Source organism: Ixodes scapularis, unplaced genomic scaffold, assembly GCF_016920785.2.
Source record: "Ixodes scapularis isolate PalLabHiFi unplaced genomic scaffold, ASM1692078v2 PGA_scaffold4__175_contigs__length_147842914, whole genome shotgun sequence".
Lineage (NCBI taxonomy): Eukaryota > Metazoa > Arthropoda > Arachnida > Ixodida > Ixodidae > Ixodes > Ixodes scapularis.
Window position 1 is genome coordinate 120,371,201 of NW_024609879.1, and position 20,137 is coordinate 120,391,337.

At 45.0% G+C, this 20,137-nt stretch overlaps 1 pseudogene; it reads left to right on the top strand.

The window, feature by feature from the left end:
* Nucleotides 1-11,470: 11,470 nt before the first annotated feature.
* LOC115332389 lies at nucleotides 11,471-12,352 on the top strand (annotated as a pseudogene).
* Nucleotides 12,353-20,137: the final 7,785 nt, after the last annotated feature.

The following is a 20,137-nucleotide window of genomic DNA, read 5'->3' on the forward strand; positions in this document are numbered from 1 at the left end:
CTTTCGGTCGCGCACGTCGCCAATTACTTACTCGGAGTTTTAATGAAAACATTTTCACTATAAATCTTGAATCAGACGTCGATACCTCCTGCCTTCACGAACGCCGACGGTCATCTACGCGCTGCTTGCACTCATTGATTTACTTTTAATTTATTGAATTACTAACTCACGCTCCTGATGCGGCGATTGAAGCTCACGCAATGTAGCCAGGTTGTACTGTGCTACAGTGAACTCTGCAATTCTAAGAAAGTTTGGAGTAAGTTACGCTCGATTTTCGGCTCACGGCAGCCTTTAAAGTCAGCTATATGGAAGTGGGTCCTGCGTTTCGAGGAACAGGGTACCATCAGCAACAAGACACGCGTCTTCCAGACATCTCTAGAAAAGGAAAAGCTTCAATTCGCCATCATCGGGGCGTTCGAGGCGGATCCTCATTTGTCACGGAAAAGCGGCCCATCTGTTCGGGGTATGTACCAAATTTGTGCGACAAGCTATCCAGAAAATGCATCCTTACAAACTCCATGTGGCGCATGAGTCGAAGCTTTGAGAAGTGTCTCGTGTTTTGCCAGGTCCAGCTCTTCCAAATTGCTGAAGATTCCACTCATCTGCCATTCTTGTTTTTCAAAGGTGAAGTGACTTTATTTGGATGGACATGAAAACAAAGAAACTTGCCGCTATTCGAGTCCCACGAACCCACATTGGAGGCAAGAAGAGGCTCTACAGATTTCAAAGGTCACCGTTTGGCGCAGAATTTTGAGGAAGGACGCTGTGGGTCTATTTTTCTGCGACGGAAATGTGATCGGAGAAAACTACCTTCAAATGCTACAGGACGACTTCCTCCCTCAATCGGAGTCGCTGCACAAGCAACGCGAGGTGTGCCTTCTTACGCAAGATGGCGCGCCCCTCCAGTGGACGATCACTGTGAGAAACTGGCTGAACACGAAGTTTCCAGAGAGTGAATGAACAGGAGCTCCCCGAACGGGCCGTGGTCTCCCAGATTACTTGACAATGAACATAGAGCGGGCTGGTAAAGATACCAAAATCTAAACGCGCAAGAGACAAACAGCATAGTTCTTTCACTTTCTTTCAGGACAGTTTAATAAGTTGGGGGGGGGGGGGGGGGGAGATTGTACGTATTGAAGGAGACATCAGTAAATGTTCGTTAATAGTTGAAAAGACTGTTCTGTCTGTCCTTGCCCTTAAGTGTTTTTTCTTTTTCTGATTCTTGCAGATCAGTAGACCTCCCTACTGCGACCTATTTGGACAAACAGGTCACTCTTTTGACAAACGGGTCGCTCGTCTGGGCAAATGGGCGACTCGTTTGGGCAAAGTTGTCGCACGTTTTCTCAAACCGGTGACCAAGTTGCACAGACGGGTGACCGAAGACCGGAAAACTGTACCGGTTTTATCAAAGGGTTCTCCGGAGCCCGTTTGATATTGAACATACAGATCGGCGGCATGGGCACGCCTGTTTAAGCCGTGGCAGTCAATGTTTCCGGAAGGCTGGGATCGCCGGTTCATCGACTTCAGATCGTCCGCGTAATGCGAGTCATTACATATATATATATATATTTTTTAATTGCGCTGATGTTCACTTATACTGCAACTAAAGCACTATTTTTTTACGTAAACACGCGACATTGCTGAGTCGATATTTCTGAAAGAACTTTAAACCTTTGTCGCCCTTTGTTGCTTCAATTTACTTATTCAGCTCGAATTTCTCTCGCAGAAGACGCGACCGCGTAAGAGAATGTGCTTCTAGACTCCGTTTCACTTCAATTCAAGACGCAGCGAACGTAGCTCGCGAACACGCGGCTGCAAGAACTTTGAGAGATAGAGAGAAACGTCTTTATTGCGCCAATTCCGGCTTTAAAGGCTGAAAGGCTATGTAGGGGTGTCTGTGGCGATATCTTTAGACACCCTGGAGATATGCTCCAGGAGGTGACGCTGGGGGAGCTCGCAGTGTGAGGGGTGAGTGACCCATTCCTTCCAGGTGGTGGGGGTGGGGTGTAAGGAAAGGAGGGATAGGGAGCGTGGACAGTTCCAGAAGACGTGTTCGTTGTTTGGGTAACCTCCGCAGGCAGAACAGGAGGGGTGCCCTGGTAGCTTGAGTATACGGTGTATACTGTGTGGGGTTGGAAGAGAGTCGGTTTGGGCCTGTCCTAGCGTGGCAGACTGCGATCGAGGGGGGAGCAGGATGGGGTGCAAGAACATCGAGCATTGCGAGAGCACGCCCGCCGTTGCAGCCGTCATACTACGAGCTCGCGCTGAGTACTTTCTTTGCTCGGGCGCAAGCCGAGCTTCTGGGCGGTGGCATTTGCAGCGTTCGAGCGCGCTTAAATGCATGCGATTCGCCTGCTTTCCGAGGCTACAACCACGTCGTTCTGGAATACCTGGGGAGAGAGTACGGGGCTGTACCGGTGTCCTGCGCGCCTTCACCGCGCCCCCTCCTTTCTCTCTTGTCACCTCTGTCACGTGACCCGCAGCAGCGTGGGAGATACACGCTGATAAGCAGACTTGTACACGTTACTGAAAAATAGTAAGGAATTACATTTACAATTACTCGAGGCTAAACTGTAATTTATTACAATTACAATTACCCTCCCATGAAAGTAACTGACCGTTACGCCAAAATGTAATCCGTTACTTTCGTGGCGTTACTTTCAACATGATTGTCCTCAAGTAAGAAACAAAGGGAAGGGGGTTATTCAAGTTCTTATTGTTGCAAGCTGTCCCATTTAATCACCCTGAGTATTTTGAGCAACAGCTGACTCTCGAAAGTCTCACCAGACATTTTGGGTCATTTCTTACTGAATATGTCGACTGCTACGCTGAACACCCACTGAACTGAGGCACTGGACTGGACTGCCACATTGTTTCTCACGAATGCTTTATGCTCTGCATTGAGCTTCTCCAGCGAAGCAATCGAAGTACTATTTACCTCGAAGATAGAAGAATGCTTCGTCGTTGTAGCCGTTGCTTGATATAAGAGAGTTTTTTTTAGATCGTTCCGATACCTCCGATGCCACGAAGAAGAAAGGAAGACTATTACCATTTTTCAAGTGCTCGCAAAAAGCTGACTCATAAAAAGGGTGACTGAGATGCAGATAACCTGGCTGGAATTCACAAATAAAGAGAGGCAACCCTAGAATTTGGACCATGAAAAAGTAAGTGGCTTTTAAAACAGGGTAAAAAAATGTGAAAGATGCTGAAAAAAATACGTCCTGTTTTCTAAGAGAAGATGATAAGTGTGCAGCAACGAACGAGGATGCTTGTGGCAATAACACCTTTACATAATATCACATCTTTTAGTGAATTTCAGGGCAGACGGAGCGTTGTCTCGTGTTGTGACATTATGAAATTTGTCGTAGTCACTGTAACCGAGAAGGACATAGTTAATTATTTTCTGTGCGCTTACCACCTCGAGCTTCTGGAAGAGGCACACAATCACTTGGTGTCCTCTTCTCCCCGTCTTCGATCGCAAAGAAAAAACGAAAGTACTAAAAAAAGCGGATATAACTTGCCCCCTCCCCCACCCCCCCCCCCCTTTTTTTTTTTTTTGTCAGAAATGTTTATTTTGGTTTTTTGAAATTGTTGTTAGGGTCTAAAAAAATCCTATTCAAAGGCTTGGTGTTGCAAAAAAAAAAAAAAAAGTCTTTGCGGAACTGAAGAGTGCCAAGCCTCCCCTTGTGCTGGTCGATTCGCGTGACAGTGTCACTGCGCTCGACTTTACGAAAATGAAAAGAACCGTTTCTTTAGAAAAAAAAAGGCGGGGGGGGGGGGGGGGGGGGCGTTGGTCCTAAAAAAATGTAACGGATTACAAGGAATCCGTTACGTAAAAAATGTAACGGATTACAAGGAATCCGTTACGTAAAAAATGTAACGGAATTACTTTAAGATTACTCGAGAAAATATGTAATTATTCCGTTACTAAATTACTGAAAAATGTAAGGGATTACAAGTAATTTCGTTACTTGTAACGGATTACGTACAAGTCTGCTGATAAGCATCGAGATCCGGAAGGGCGCGCCTGGCAGCCGCTTTTTTCTTTGTCTACTTGTTGTCCATTGCAGTTCGAACTTCTCTCGCCTTACCTGCTTCGGTCTGTCGCTTAACCCTGGGGTCATATTAGGATGTTTCTCGACAACGTATTCGATGTGCACCAAAGCTATCAGTGTTCAAAAAGTCCTACACATATATCGGCAACAAGCGATTCTTCAAAGAAGTCAGGAATTCTTGCAGTTTGTTTGGGTTTGCAAGTGGCAGCTTTTGCGCCACATCGTGTTGAAACTTGGGAGGAGCCGTTCCCTCTTTTTTGTGATTTTGTGGTTGTCCTGCTTTGACCGTGTTGACATATATCACGGATTACATCTTTCAAGTCCGCTATTCTTATGGTAAGTGCGCTGCAACCTACTTTTTGGCAACGATTGACCGTTCTTCTAGTCGTATTCTTCGGGCAAATAATTTCCCGAAAGTCTACCTTCATAGTCTAGAATTACCTCGGTTCTTGTTTGGTTTGCTATCTTCTCAGTTGTATAAAAGCTTAGAGTGCCTCCCACATTTGGGTTACACCTAAACTTCTAACTATGATTCGCACAAAAAATAATTTATACGGGAGGTTTTTGAAATCTAGGGATAATGTTGCACTCGAAGTGTTTAAAAAGTACAGGAATCAGCTGACAGCCATGTTGAAACAAGCAAAAAAGCAATATTATGTTCATATGTTTAGTGTTGACGATATGCGGAGAGCCGATATAATCTGGCGCAAGCTAAGATGCTTAGTTAATTATAAACCACAAACTGCCACCCCGCTCGAACTTAACATAAACAATACTCGTGTTTCAGAGTCAGATATGACAAACGCGTTTAATGAACATTTTGTAAAGTCTTCGTCCTCTTCAGTTTCCACACCCCTTGCAAGTAACGCAATTGAATATATGCCCGTACCTTTACCAAATTCTATATTTTTATTCCCCACTGATATTACTGAAGTACAAAATATATTCATGAGTTTGAAAAACAGTAATAGTCTTCATGCCTATAATATGCAAATAAAACCAGCCAAATTTGTTCTAGATATTCTAGCGCCATATTTAACCCATATTTTCAACCTCGCATTTGAGACTGGTGAGTTCCCTGCCAAAATGCAGCTAGCCAAAGTGAGCGTTTTACATAAAGGAGGAGAGTTAGGCAATATTAATAATTTTAGACCCATTTCTATACTTCCAGTGTTTTCCAAACCGCTTGAAAAACTAATTTCTGTGAGAATTACCTCGCATCTTGAAAAATACAGTTTAATAACTGAGTCTCAATTTGGTTTCCGTCAAAATCGTTCTACCGAATTTGCTTTATTAAAACAGAAGGAATTGATATTAAAAGCACTAGACAATCGCTTATTAAAATTGGAATTTTTCTAGACTTTTCTAAAGCTTTCGACACAATAAATCATGACATACTTCTTGCAAAATTAACATGTTTTGGAATTCGAGGTAACACGTTAAAGTTATTAAAATCATATTTGCAGCATAGAACTCAATTTGTAGTTATATCTAACTTTAAGTCGCATATTCTAAATATAACCAGTGGCGTTCCCCAAGGTAGTATATTAGGCCCATTACTTTTTACTATTTATATAAATGACATTGTTAACGTAAATCGCGACCCTGACATCGAGTTTATTATCTATGCCGATGATACTAGTATTTTTTTTCCTGGGCGAGAGATTAATACACTTGTAGCCAAATGTAACAACTTGCTTGATAAAATCAATAGATGGACGACGAGCAATCTGCTTAAACTAAATTCACAAAAAACCAAGGCCATCATATTCAGCAGTTCCAATATTCCAGTTGTGATCTCAAGCCCCGTGATTTTAAACAACGAAGAAATTGAATTTGTAGATAAAATTAAAACTTTGGGTATCTGGTTTACTAAAACTATGTCCTGGACCGCACATGTTGATTTTATTCTATCCAAATTATCAAAAACAGTTGGATTACTCATAAAATTTAAGTCGTTGTTACCTCAATCTGTAAAGCTTTTACTTTATAACTCATTGGTATATTCGCAGTTTAATTATTGTCACCTTGTGTGGGGCAATACGACAAAAGCAAACATAAACAAGCTGTTTCTTTTACAAAAGAAAGCTGTGCGCGCTATCGCTAATTGTTCATATTATCACCATACCGAACATTTGTTTTCTTCGTTAAAAATTAAACCTATTCAAAATATCTATGAATATAAGCTTTTAGTCACGTATAAGAAATCATTGCTGATGACAGATAGCTTTTTTATGCGTCTATGTAGTCTTGTCCCATTCACTTCACCATATCAACTTAGACCAAAAGAAAAATGGTTTGTTGCACCATCACGCACGTTGTATTTTAATCAAACATTAAATTACCAGTTAACTACTCTATTAAATTACTTATTTATCAAAGAAATTGATATCGATGGGATGACACTGACTGAGGTACGAAAATGTTTTTGATTTTCTTTTCCTTTGTATTGAAAAGTCCCGTATGTGTATAATTATATTTATATCTATTTTTCTTAGCCGTATGTGTGTAATTATATTTATATGTATTTTTCTTCGCCTGCTGTAAGAGGGGGCTCGGACCTTCGTCAAGCTGCAGTTGCAGCTTTTTGTCCATGTCCCCTGTTTTCGTCTCCGAAACGAAATAAAGAGATTTATTATTATTATTATTATTTCACAGATCGCTTGCACGTTTGTACTTGTCTACAGAAGACGTAATAAACTTTGAGGAGAATTGAAAACAATCTTTTGGGTCTGTTTTCCTGTCCATTTACAAGCACCTACGTGAGCACATTTGTTCTCCGTGTTTCATCCATGTTATAAATAGGTTTATGACTTTCGGAACGTCTTAAATAAGTTTAAGATAACCAACCTACCAGACGATCCCCATTTAGGGCTAGCGCATAATTTCCCGATTCGAATGGCACGTTCAAACGTGCGGTCACGTGCAAGGTCGAACGGGCACCCATATCAAACGGGCACCTATCAAATGGGTACCATTTCAAACGGCTAGCCGTATCCCATAATCACGTTTGATTCAAACGGGTCGACAAGTTTGCATCTGTTTGATTTAAACGGGTCGACCAGTTTGCCACCCGTTGAATTTCAATTGGTTATTTTTAGTAGGGCTGTGCTGTCTGCCCTTGTCCCTAAGTGTTTTTTATTCTTTCTTTGATTCTTGCAGATCACTAGACCTCACCGTTTATGATTTCTTTGTATGGGGGCTTCGTGAAGTCGACATATCCCTACTGAAAAAAACACATTTGAAATTCAAACGGGTGCGAAACTGGTCGACCCGTTTGAATCATGCGGGTGGTAAACTTGTCGATCCGTTTAGATCAAACGTGATTATGCGATACGGGTACCCGTTTGAAACGGTACCCGTTTGAAACGGTACCCGTTTGAAACGATACCCATTTGAGACGGGCGCCCGTTTGATACGGGTACCCGTTCGACCAGGCACGTGACCACACAGTTGAACGTGCCTTTCGGATAGGCAAATTTTTCGCTAGCCCTTAATGGGTATCATCTGGAAGGCTCGTTATCTTAAATTTATTTAAGACGTCCCGAAACTCATTAACCTATTTCTAACATGGGCGATCGAAACAAGTGGAAAAAAGTACTCGTGCAGGTGCTTGCAAATGGGCAGGAAAACAGACACAAAAGATCATTTTCAAATCGCCTAGAAGTTTATTACAACTTATTTCGTAGACAAGTACAAACGTGCCAGCGATCTGTGAAATGTGAAAAGGCACTCTAAGCTTTTATACAACTGAGAAGATTGCAAAACAAAAAAGCAGCGAGGTCATTTCAGACTATAATGGCAGACTTTCGGGGAAATTCTTTTCCCGGCTGCCGGGAGGTTAGACGCTGGATAATTCTATAGATAATCTGGAAGAGTACACGTAGAAGAACGGTCAATCGTTGCCAACAAGTAGGTTGCAGTGCACTTCCCATAATAATAGCGGACTTGAGAGATGTAGTCCAAGATATATGTCAACGGTCGAAGCAAGACAACCACACAAACACAAAAATAAGAAGGAAGGCCTCTTCAAGTTTCAACAGGATGCGGCGCACAAGCTGTCATTAACCGAACCCAACCATTCAGCAAGAATTTCTCACTTTGAAGATTCGCTCGTTGCCGATATACGTGTAGGACTTTTCGAACACTTATACTTTGGTGCAGATCCAATACGTCGTCGAGAGACGTCCTAGTAAGACCACAGGGAAAGGCGGCAGATCGAAGCAGGTAGGACGAACGAATTTCAAACTAAAACAGACAACAAACAAAAAAAAAACTGGCTGCCAACGCGCTTTGTGTTGGATCTCGGAGACTGCGTATCAGCGTGTAGCGTGTCCTCTTCTCCTGGGTCACGTGACAGAGCTGACCGGAGGGGAAGGAGGCGTTGATCTTAAGGCTCAGGATACCGGGACACCCCCCCCCCCCCCCCCCCCCTCTCCTCATGCACTCTACTAAAAAAAGAAGTCGCGGTCAGTTTCTTTTTTTTTTTTTTTTTTGGCAATGGAGTCAATGCTAGGTTAGAGAGTGCACCCACAGCTGTACACGCTTTTTCCTCCTCTTTTCGGACTGCCACAGAAAGCTGACCGCGCCGCGTTTGCAGCCTCGGAAAGCAGGCGAATTTTTTCAGCACGCTTCAACACTGGAAATGGGCGCGCCGGCCAGAAGCTCGGCTTGCGCCCGAGCGAAAAAAGCACCCAGCGCGAGCTCGTAATTTGACTGCTGGAACGGCGGGTCTGCTCTCGCAATGCTCGATGTGCGTGCAGTCACGTGTTCGCGCGTTACCTTCGCTGAGTCTTGAATTGAGGTGAAACGTAGTATAGAGGTATATACTTTCACACGGTCGCGTCCTTTGCGAGAGAGATTCGATATGAATAAGTAAATTGAGGCAACAAAGAACGCCACATTTTTAAAGTTCTGTCAAAACCATCGGCTCGCCAACGTCGCACGTTTATGTAAAAAAAAATATATATATATTGTTGTTGCAGTAAAAGCGAACGTCAGCACAATCAAAATATAAATATAATTACTTGCATTACGCGGACGATTGTAAATCGATGAGCCGGCGCTCCTGCATTTCCCGAAACAGGCTGCCACTGCTGAAACTGGCGTGCCCATGACTCCGATCTGTACGTTCAGTATTAAACGGGCTCCGGAGAGTGGTTTGAATAAACCGGCACAGCTTGCCGGTCACCGGACACCCGTCTATGCAACATGGTCACCGGTTTGAGCAAACGTGTTATAACTTTGCCGAAGCGAGTGACCCATTTTCCCAGGCGACTGACCCGTTTGCCAAGGGAGTGACCTGTTTGCCCAAATAGGTGGCCGTTATGGCTCATACGGGGGGCCCTTTTGAGTCATACGGGCGACCCCTTTGACAAACTGGTGACCGGTGTGGCTAAACTGTAAACGGTATGAAACCGTTTGCTTTCATATAGGCGCCAAATGTTTTTTTCAGTAGGGATATGAGGGCCGCATCGAGACAATTGATGTCCTCAAGCATCGTATTGAAGGAGCATTTGCCCTCATCACACACCAGATGAGAGCTGCACCGTTCAAAGCGTACGAGACTAGGTTTGGACTCTGCGCATGGCGCCTGGGTGGTCACGTCAAGGCTCTGGTTTTGAGCAAAGCGGAGCCCAAGGACAAACCTGACAACGGCATACAGACTCAGCTGACCCCAAGCTGCACTGATAGTGTAATATCCCCCCGTCAAGGGTGCGATTTTATTTTCTTCGCTGCTCTAAAAAAGGCCCTTTTCGGGGCCTCTTTTTAGGGTAGTGAGATCACTAGACAAAGAACATAAAGCGGGATGGTAAAAATTAGGGCTGGGCAATTGATCGATTAACCTTCCGATTAATCGATTAAGGCTTTAATCGCGATCAAATGTTTTAACCGGTTAATCGGTTTTTTAATCGGTACTCAAAAAGAAGTCAAATGGACGCACGCATGGCTCTATCCTGGTTTTCTGTACCCAGCCAGGTGCTATGAGCAAAGTTCAATTCTCGCGCTCGCGAAGCTTCACGTGTTCGAGGATATACATTACAGTTCTGCCGAGGCCACACGAACAAGCCGGGCCCGCAATTGATCCCCGCGCGACCGCGAAACTTCACGTGTTGAGGATCTATTACACATCCCGACCAGGCAAAACAAACAAGCAGAAAAACAAGCTGGGAATCTAACAACGCCGTAGTTACTTGTTCCAGTATTCGGTCCGTAAAAATGGACGAGTTCACGAGTATGAAATGCAATCTCGCTGGGAAGTTTGGGTTTAAAGTAAACTTCAGCGGTGAAGTTTTTAACTTGAGAGCAAGTCCACTGCATCATCTGCAAAAAAGCCGTTTTCCTACAGTGGAAGCGTCAGTTCGCTGCAGTATATTACCTACGAGCGAAGCACCCATGTACGCCGCTGCAGCAAGGATTATTCGCCAGAACACAAACAATCAACACCTTCTGGTCAGTGCCCCTTTCTCTGAAGAAAGAAGAAAGCATAGCCAAGCCCTGACTTCTGTTCTTCCTGTCGGAAAATGTGGACAAACTACTTTGTCTTCGGAGCTGGAGCAAAAATATGTGTGTCTTTGAATCCTTCAACTATGTATCTTCAATTCTAAATGTCCTTTGCGCCGTGTAACAGAGAGTAAAATACGTCTTCAAAGGCAAGACGCGTTGTTGCATTCTTTTTAACATATTATTTATAAAAATAAACGAAACCGATTAATCGATTAAAGGGTAGCGATTAATCGGGTTAAAATTTTTAATCGACGCCCAGCCCTAGTAAAAATACCAAAATCAAGAGAAATAATAAAAAAAAACGCTTAGGGACAGAAACAAACCGCACATTTCTTTCAGTTTCTTTCAGCACAGTTTAATATGTTGGGAGGGAGATTGTACGTATTGAAGTAAATGTTCGCTGATAGTTGAAAGAACTGTACTGTCTGTCCTTGTCCCTCAGTGTTTTTTATTCTTTTTTTGATTCTTGCAGGTCAGTAGACCTCACAGTGTGATTTCTTTTTATAGGGCTTCGTGAAGCCGAGGTATATGAGGGCCGCGTCGAAAAATTGATGTCCTCAAGCATCGTATGAAATAGCATTCGTCCTCATCACAGACTGTTGCAGCGTCATCATTCCGGCGGAATCCGTCAATGTTACTTATTTAGATGTTACTTGTTGCTATGAAGCGATAACACCCTTTTGTTATAACAACCCCAAGTGCGGGCTATATCTTTGGGGCTCATTGAATAAACTTTGTTATGGAATGGCCACCGACCAGAGTGGTGTTCCCAGTGCGGAGCGAGCAGACCGTTTACACGACGGACGAAAACTTAACAGTGGCGACAAGGTGAACGCAAGCAACGACGGGCACAACGGGCCACTGCAGCAATGGCAACTGCGACAACGACGACGGCGTTTCATGTTCCCCACTTCGAGGAAACTACAGATAAGTGGGATGCATATTGGATTCGAGTAGAAGCCTATTTCGAGGGCAATGAGATTACGGAGGAGAAGACAAAACGCGCGTTGTTGGCGGCTGCGTTGGGGGCCCGGACGATTGATGTTTTAAAGGGATTGTGTGCACCACGGAAGATAAACTAACTAGCGTACAAAGAACTTGTAGACATTCTTAATGAGCACTACACTCCACGTCCGAATGAAATCGCGCAGAGCTACAAATTCTTCAACCGTCAGCAGCAAGAAGGCGAGTCCGTACAAGATTTCATTGTGGAACTGCGGAAAATAGCTGATAACTGCAATTTCGGCAGCAGCCTAGACCGAATGCTAAGGGACCGTATTGTTTGCGGAGTGCAAAATGAGACGGTTCAGTGGCAGCTACTGTCAAAGCGAGATCTCACACGGCAAAAGGCAGAAGATTTGGCGACCACGGCCGAAGTAGCCACCAGAGAGGTAAAGAATATGGAAGGGAACGAGGTGAAGACCGAAGCCGAGTTAAACAGAATGGCGGAAAAATCGGTTGACCAGGAAAGAAGGTATGACCGGTCAATGAAAAACTAATGCGAGCGTTGCAGCAACAGATCACATTCAGGGGAGACGTGCCGCCACAAGCTTGCGAAGTGCTTCAGAAGCAGCCGACAAGGGCATTTTGCAAAAAAAAAGTGCAGAGAAAAAAAAAAAGATTTTTCGTCGGCCGGTCGACAGAAGACAGCGGTAGCAGCCGTAGCGGAAGCGGAAAGCGAAGAGGTGGACTTGGTTTCTGTGTACGTGGTACACTCCTGTAAAAAGGCAAGACTCGAGCCTCCCGTCGAAAGACAGATATGCTGGAATGGTGTGCCCCTTACCATGTAAGTGGACACTGGCTCCCCGTTTGTGTGATTTCGCGTGAGGTTACTATCAGCACGAGGAGCATTGGCCGGCGCTGGCCCCGAAAGCAAACTGCGACTCCGGTGCTACTTGGGGAAACTACCCGTTCTCGGAGAGTTGCGCATGCGAGCGGCCATTAAAAACGTCATCGCACCAGCGTTGCTGGTGTTTGTGGATTGCAAGGGACCAAGCCTTTGCGGTCGAGACGTGATTGCAAAGTTGAACCTGCTGGACCCCACAGTGTCAAGTGTCGTTCCAGGACCATCGGACGGCGTGGAAAGCCCGCTGGTCGAGTACCGAGACCTATTCGAGCCTGGACTGGGGACCATCAAGGGAGCACCAGTGCACCTGCACGTGAAGGAAGCGGCGGTGCCCAAGTTTATAAAGGCAAGGCCAGTTCCTTACGCTCTTCACGAAGATAGATCGGTTGTTAGAGTCGACAGTGCTTTCACCTGTCAGTCATTCTGAGAGGGCAGCCCCGATTGTGCCGGTGCAGAAGGGGGACGGTTCGGTGCGCTTGTGTGGAGATTTCTAGCTGACGGCAAACGTGGCATGCAACACCGAACAATATCCTGTACCGCATATAGCGGATATGTTTGCTTCGTTGCGCGGCCAGACAGTGTTCAGCACATTAGATCTCCGAGACGCCAACAACCAGGTGGAACTATACTTGGTTTCAGCTTAGCTCCGAGCGTGGCCGTTGTTATGAGCTGAAGGTCCAATCAAACAGAGCAAAAAGTGCCATGTCATGGCCATCTTCGCTTTTGATAGGACCAGCTAGCCGGCCGAGGAGCACGCACAGGAAGACGGCTAACACCGCTGGTCCTATCAACTGCGGAGAGCACGCCATTATGGCGTGCCTTTCTCACCGTTAGATTGGCCCTTCGGCTCATAACGTCGGCCACGCTCCGACCCAAGGTGAAACAAAGTATAGACGAAGATTCTAGGAAACTAACGGTTATCAACACGCACCGAGGGATTTTTTATTTTAATTGTCTGCCATTTGGGTTTGCCTCGGCGCCGGCGATTTTTCAAAGGAAGATGAAGAGCATATTGGCAGGACTAGAAGGAGTACAGGTGTACTTAGACGATGTTCTAGTGGCAGAGCAACAAGGGACCGACACCTTAAAGCGTGTGTTGCAGCGGTTTCGGGACAAGGAGGTCAGGCTTCGGCGGTTAAAACTTCAGTTCGGGAAACCAGACATCACTTATCTGGGCCATAGGATTGACAAAGAAGGCCTACACCCGATGGAGAAGAACTTAGAAGCCATCAGAAAGGCACCGAAACCCACAAATGTAACCGAGCTTCATTTTTTCCAGGGGGTGCTTACATATTACCACCGGTTCTTTCCGAACGTGCCTACCTGGTTAGCACCGTTATACGAGCCGCTCAGAAAATATCAAAAGTAGCGATGGGGGCCGCGGTAAGAGGAATCTGCGAAACGAGCAAAAGTTGTCTTGTTGACGTCCCCGGTCCTAACATTTTTCGACACTAACATGCCTCTCAGATTAGAATGTGAGGCGTCATCCACTGGAGTGGAAGCCGTGCTGTCGCACAAAGTTCAAGGCATCAATAAGCCGATAGCGTTTCGATCCGGAACGCTCACGCCAGTGGAGAAAAAGTATTCACAGCTGAAAAAGGAGGTCCTGGCTTTTGTATTTGACGTCACCAATTTCTGGGAGTATCTACTAGGCCGCGGATTTACCTTAGTCACGGATCATCAGCCATTGGTGGGCCTGCTACGAGAAGACCGGCCAATTCCGCTGCTGGCATTCGGGAGGATTCAACCGTGGGCCTTGCTGCTGAGCTGGGGGATCAGTGGCCGAGTGGGCTAAAGCGCACACCCAGCTCGACGCGCGTGGAGCGAAGGCTCGTGCTGCAGAACAGAGGGATCCTGGGCTCGAGCCCCACCCCTGCCCGTTTAGATCTGGATGAGCATCTTTCCGGCGTGCGGTCGTGTATCACTACTGCGTGAGCACGTTAAAGACCCCAGTCTAGCGGTTGTACTGCACTGGCTAAATTGTTCATCTACAGCGTGTGACTCGTCGCAACTTTAAATGGCTGACCAACTACACGCTGTATGAATATCCCCATAACCCAATTTGCTTGCTGCTGAGCAATTTTCACTACAATGTTGAATTTCGGCCAGGGAAACAAAACGCGAACGCCGATGCATTGAGTCGCCTGCCAATGACCACTCGGGAAAGAAGAACTTTTAGAATGCATGTTAACGATGAGCAAGGTAGACAAGACCTTTATTTCCGCACAGCGGTTGAAAGACCTGACAAGAACGGACGTCACGTTGTTACTGTCAATGAAATATGTGCAGGACTGCTGGCACGATAGGTTTCGAGAAAGTTGGTCATTCTCGCAACCGTACTTTTGCAGAAATCTCGAGTTGTCTGTGTACCAAGGGCTACTTTACTGGGCTGGCGCCTCATGAACCCAACCAAGGCCCGCCAGGAGATGCTGATGCTGCTGCACGAATCACACAAGGGTGTCGCTGCCAAGAAGAGGAAGGCTCGGTCATCGTTCTGGTGGCCCAGACTTGACGGTGAGGAGGAACTACTCAGTAGAAGCTGTCAAGACTGCATACAAGCCGCCCCAATGCACCCCAAGTGCTCACAACTGAAATGGCCAGAACCGAAAGAAAGATGGTCGAGACTGCATATCTATTTTGCGGGGCCCATTGTCGACAAAATGCTGTTAATTGTGATTTTCTCCCACTCGAAGCGAATGGAAGTTTCTATTATGCGAACCACTGCGGCCGAAGCTACATTAACCCAACTTCGAGAAATACTTAGCAGATTTGGACTCCCAAAGACCGAACTTACAGACAATGGACCCCACTTTATAAGCCAACACTTCGAAAACTTCATGAACAGTAGCATTGTATGCCACCTCCGCTGTGCACCATACCACCCCCAATCTATCGGGTTGGCGGAACGCGCCGTTAGAACGATTAAGAACGGCCTCGCAAGGATAAAAAAGGGAGACTTAAAAAGGAGGCTGGCACAATTCCCCATCAACTATCGCAGGACGCCCCTTCCAGGGGGTACATCGCCGGGGAAACTACTTCTGGGGTACCGAATTGGGTCACGCTTGGATATGTGTGTACCATCACACCCCATGTTCCATGACAACTTGCAGGAAAGAGAAGCCGCGGACCTCGAAGCAGGAGTATGGGTCCCGAACTTCGGTAAAGGCGACAGCTGGTCACCCGGCACGGTCATGTCCAATCTGGGCTCAAGAATGCTAGTCATCAAGACCCCAGGAGGAACGGTTCGTCGACATCGGGACCAGACATGGGACGGTGGACACACAGGAAGGCCGCCACGACGACTCGATGGACCTTCCAACCCAGAGCCCGGGGCGACCACAAGTGGAGCCGGCAAGGCAGCCAGAGGTTCCAGACGCCGGCGTTCAAGAACCGCCGCCATTACGACGGTCTACGCGGACCAGGAACCTTATGCAACGGTTGCAATATTAAGAGAAGAAATGTTGCAGCGTCATCATTCCTGTGGAATCCGTCAAATTTACTTATCTAGATGTTACTTGTTGTTATCAAGCGATAACACCCTTTTTTTATGGCCCCCCAAGTACGGGCTATATCTTTGGCTCTCGTGGGAATAAACTTTGTTATGCACTGAACACCGACTAGAGTGGTTGTTCCCAGCGCGGAGAGGGCAGACCGCCTACGCGACAGACGAAAACTCTTCTTTCTTTGTATTTGCCCTCATCAGAGACCAGATGAGAGCTGCAGCGTTCAAAGCTTACAAGACCAGGTTTGGACTCTGCACATGGCGCCTGGGTGGTCACATAAAGGCTCTGGTTTTGAGCAAAGCGGAGCCCTAGGAGAGACCTGACAACGGCATATAGACTCGACTGACCCCAAGCTGCACTGCTTGTAGTGCAATATCCCCCCGTCAAATCTGTGATTTTATGTTCTTCACTACTCTAAAAAAGGCCCTTTTCGGGTCTTTTTAGAGTAGTGAGATCACCAGAGAAAGAACATAGAGCGAGTTGGTAAAAATACCAAAATCAAAAGAAATGTGAAAGAAAAACGCTTAGGTACAGAGACAAACAGCACAGTTCTTTCACTTTCTTTCAGCGCAGTTTATTTATTTGGGAGGGAGATTGTACGTATTGAAGGAGACATCAGTAAATGTTCGCTGATAGTTGAAAGAACTGTGCTGTCTGTCCTTGTCCCTAAGTGTTTTATATTCTTTCGTTGATTCTTGCAGATCAGTAGACCTCACAATTTGTGATTTCTTTGTATAGGGGCTTCGTGAAGCCGAGGTATATAAGGGCCGCATCGAAAAATTAATGTCCTCAAGCATCGTATTGAAGTAGCATTTGCCCTCATCACAGACCAAATGAGAGCTGCAGCGCACAAAGCGTACGAGACCACGTTTGGACTCTGCGCATGGCACCTGGGTGGTCACGTCAAGCCTCTGGTTTTAAAGGAATACTGAACCAAAATTTGGATTTCGCAAAGGCTGCAGAAGTGTTGAACGGGACGCTACGAACCCCAAAACATCACTCGTATACCGATAACTCAAACGGGTGGCCGTACTTTTGGAAAAGAAGGGCGCGATCAAGCGAGTTCTTTGACGTAACTGTCGTCCGGGAGAATTTGAAAATGAGGAGAAGCGGCCTCGCTTCTCTCCTCCTCGCTTCGGTTCACCAGCTTGACGGGACGTAGCGCGGTGGAGAGAGAATGGGAATCGTGACGTGCCTTGTCTCGTCGACCTTGTCGGCCAGGCTCAATCGCGCACTTATTTTCCAAAAAAATACGGCGATCCGTTAGATATATCGCCGTATGAGTGATTTTTTTTTTTGGTTTTGCAGCTTCCCGCCTATCCGCCCGGCCTTGTTTAGTGAGCTCGAAATTTCGGTTCAGTATCCCTTTAAGCGAAGCGGAGCCCTAGGACAGACCTCACAACAGCGTATAGACTCAACTGACCCCAAGCTGCACCGCGTGTCGTGTAATATCCCCCCGCCAAGTGTGCGATTCTATTTTCTTCACTATTCTATAAAAGGCGCATTTCGGTGCTCCAGAATGCTGCCTTAACAAAACCTGTCCGCTCCTCACGCGACAGCCGTCCCTGTTTCGAATATAACTGTAAAAAGGTTGATCGAAAGCGCTTTATTTTATTTTCAGACTTCGCTCTAGCTATGATAATCAGCCGACGCTTTCCTAGTCGCATTATGCTGGACAAGTGAAATCCAAAAGAACATGCTCACCTCGGATCCAGAAAAATACAGAACCAGCTTGTTTCACATAGTGAACAAAAAACAAAAATAGTTTTACAGCAGGATTGAAAGCTGGGCGAGTTGGTCGTGGTTAATGATGAAATAAAAAGCGGATGAAGATCCAGGAAAAAGCATTTGTCTTCGTTTTTTGTGTGCCTTTTCACTTTATCGCAAATAGTTTTATCGCAGGAAAAATAACAATGACCACAGGTTATGTATATAGAAGTTAACGAAGCTTCCATGAGGAAAAATACCATCATATCGAAACAAAATAGCATTGAAACCAGGTAGTGAATTTGAAAAATTACATTTTCTAGCTTGTGCGCCACCCCCACAACAAAACTGAAACTAACGACGACACGAACACTGCTGTGCTCCTCAATGGTGGCGCCATCTTAGAGATACAGTCAAAAACCGACGTACCCCGTCTGCTTCTCCAGCTCGATGGCGTTTTCTCGTCGACTAAATTAGTTTTTGGATTATTACATTTTACACAGATAACGGTAAGTTCTGCAATTTTGACATCTTGTCCCAACCGCTGGCGCTATATTCTGGCGGAGTCTGGACCTTCGGGAATTGGTAGTTTGTTGTCGCGATGCGGAAAAGAACGGTTCTCGTCTCTCGGAAACAATTCTTGTACAAGCAGTTAATGGTTCGAGAGAAATCTCACAGCGCAATATTCTATTTAGTCTTTTTTTTTTGACGTTTTGATGCTTTTTTTTTGTGCAATAAGTGGAGGACCCACATTCATGTCACATCAATGTCTCGCACAACATAATTGCAGCGCACTCCTTATTTAACAGCCTAATCATGAGAGGTGATTGTGCAAAAACAACGTAAAATAAACCATACAAAAAGAATTATTTTATATTTTATTAATCAGGATTTTGTTTCTTGTAAAGAAAAAGTCCATTTATTCAAGCAGTTATTTTCAATCAGCGTATTTTCTTGCATTTTGTTTGACACACGAAATAATTTGACAAAATGCTTAAATTGGGTCTTTTAACGATCACCTAGAAAAGAGAGCAACATGCAGTTAAGTGATTAGCGTTTGGCAAATTAATCACATTGAAACATTACGAAATGTTAATTCGATTCCGTTTTTCTGCTTTCCGCCTTTCATGTGGACTTTTACGTGTCCATTCCTGCAGGTTTTAACAGCGTTTACGTAGCTTTTATTAATTTTTTAAAACCTACTACGCACATGTGCATATCTAACAATCAAAAACCTGCGTTTCCTTTAAGGGCACTCAAATCAAAATTCCGTAACTCAGATAACTTCAACATTTAAGATAGAAGCTATCTTAATCAACCAAACTTCAGGGGTATAGTGACATTCACTACAACAAAATTTAAGAAAGCGTTTGTAGCCATCAAATGAGTAAGTAGCTAAATAATTTATTATTCTTTATTTCGTTTTGTTCTGTCACTCTCTTATTTAATGGGATCAAGCGAAGCATTCGTGAAGAAACAATCTTCAATTGAAGTATGACCAATGTTTCTAGATGCATCCGTAACTTGTGGGAACGTAATTTATGAAGCACACACAAAAATAGTAGCGGGCTAATTCACATTTAGAACATAAAAAAGTATATAACTTATATGTAAATATATTTTAAAAAAAGGTTAAACTTTAACATTAACTGAAGAGCGTGTTGGTAACATTGAGTGGTAACAGAAAGAAAAAAACAAACTCGGGACAAGTTTTGTTTGTTTGTTTTATTTGTTGTACCCGGGCGCCATTCGCTGAGCTCATTTCATAGATCCCAAAGCTTGTCTTTTTGAGTGTTTTGCGGGTAAGTAGACACGCATTTCTGAGAATGTGACATCATACGTTTCAGAAACCATGTTCAGACTAAGTGTGTTCAAAATCGTAACGCAGAAGTGCAACCAAAGTGGAATAAGTGAAACGCTTTTTCCTCGATAAATTTATCAAGCGAATTGAATTGGTGTGTAATGTCCATGTGTATGTGTGTATGTGACCAAAGCATGGGATATACACGTGCTAATTTAGCGGATTCCGTCGCGCTAAGGTAAGCTGATGGTGCTCAAGTTACGTAACATGACGTCACGTGCCACTGTAATGTTACGTTGATATGTGAGGTCACGTGGCGTAAATTCATGTTACAAGCTGACGTCACGTGACATCACGACGTGACGTGCTGGCGCCACATCACAAGGCATCAACGCTTTACGTGGCACCATGTCATTACGAAAGACTAGCATAGGTGACATCACTTTGCTGACGTCACGTCATGTCAGATAGACACCATGTAATGACATCATGTAATGATTAGAAGTTATGATGTCAAGTAATGTTGCACCACGTGAAAGCGCGGTGCGTGACGTAGCATTGTGTTATCACATCACGTTACCCCATGACGTGACATCAAATGTAGGAGTTCGATGTCATGAGACGCGACGTCACGATATCACGTTCCTGGTCAGGTAGCGGCCATTCTCATTATACCATGACGTGGTGTCATGATGCCATGTCTCATGATATCGCGCAG